Here is a 948-nt window from a genome sequence, read left to right as displayed (position 1 = left end):
GCAATGAACATTATGACAGGTGCCTTGTGTAGAATAATTGAATTCCTCCTCCTACACAACTCATGAACAACAAATATCTGGAATTATTTTGTTTTTGGCATGTCAATCTTGACTTTGTTCTTAAATGTGTGCCTATGTAAGAAATACATGGTTGTAAAATTTCACAATTCTTTTGAACTTACTTTTTGTTGAATTGTCTAGTTTAAGAAAATCAATTACACTTTATATATAAAAAAATGTTCTGTGCTCAATTTGCCTGCACATACACTAAAATTGAAACATACAGAGAAGATTAGCATGGTCCCTGCACAAGGATGACATGCAAATTAATGAATCGTTCCATATTTTTACAACAACAGATGCTGGAAGGGATATGGCCAGAAGGGAAGCCTACTGCATTCTTGGTGGGAGTGTAAATTTGTTCATCCACTTTGGAAAGCGGTTTGGAGGTTCCTCAAAAGACTCCACATAGAGCTCCCCTATTACACAGCAATCCCATTTTTGGGCATTCACCCAAATGATCACAAACAAGTCCATACTAGAACTACCACCACAACAATGTTTATTGTAGCATTATTTGCCATAGCTAAGATATGGAACCAACACCGATTCCCCTCAGTAGAAGAATGGATCAAGAAAACGTTCTGTGTGTGTGTGTGTGTGTGTGTGTGTGTGAACGTACACTTACACAACCACGTTGGAAAGCAGTCTTGTGAGTCCTCAGAAAGCTAAATATTGACCTTCCTTATGGCCCACTCATACCACTTCTAGGCATCTATCCTGAACAACAGGTACCAATATTCAAGGACACATGCACCTTCATGTTTATTGCAGCACTGTTCACAATAGCCATGACATGAAAACAATCCATATGTCCCACCAGAGATGAATGGATACAAAAACTATGGTAACTATACACAATGGAATATTTTCCAGCCATTATAAAGG

General features: G+C 38.0%; 1 non-coding gene across 1 annotated transcript; it reads left to right on the top strand.

Annotated features, from left to right (window-relative positions):
* The first annotated feature begins 243 nt into the window (after positions 1–243).
* On the top strand, positions 244–349 carry LOC122119553. Its single transcript, XR_006149597.1, has one exon. It is a non-coding gene; the product is annotated as a U6 spliceosomal RNA (small nuclear RNA).
* Positions 350–948: the final 599 nt, after the last annotated feature.

The sequence above is a fragment of the Dipodomys spectabilis genome, unplaced genomic scaffold (genome assembly GCF_019054845.1).
Source record: "Dipodomys spectabilis isolate Male_0828 unplaced genomic scaffold, ASM1905484v1 ptg000172l, whole genome shotgun sequence".
In the NCBI taxonomy this organism is placed as follows: domain Eukaryota; kingdom Metazoa; phylum Chordata; class Mammalia; order Rodentia; family Heteromyidae; genus Dipodomys; species Dipodomys spectabilis.
Note: the sequence above shows the minus strand (reverse complement) of the source record. Positions and strands in the feature narration are given on the sequence as shown.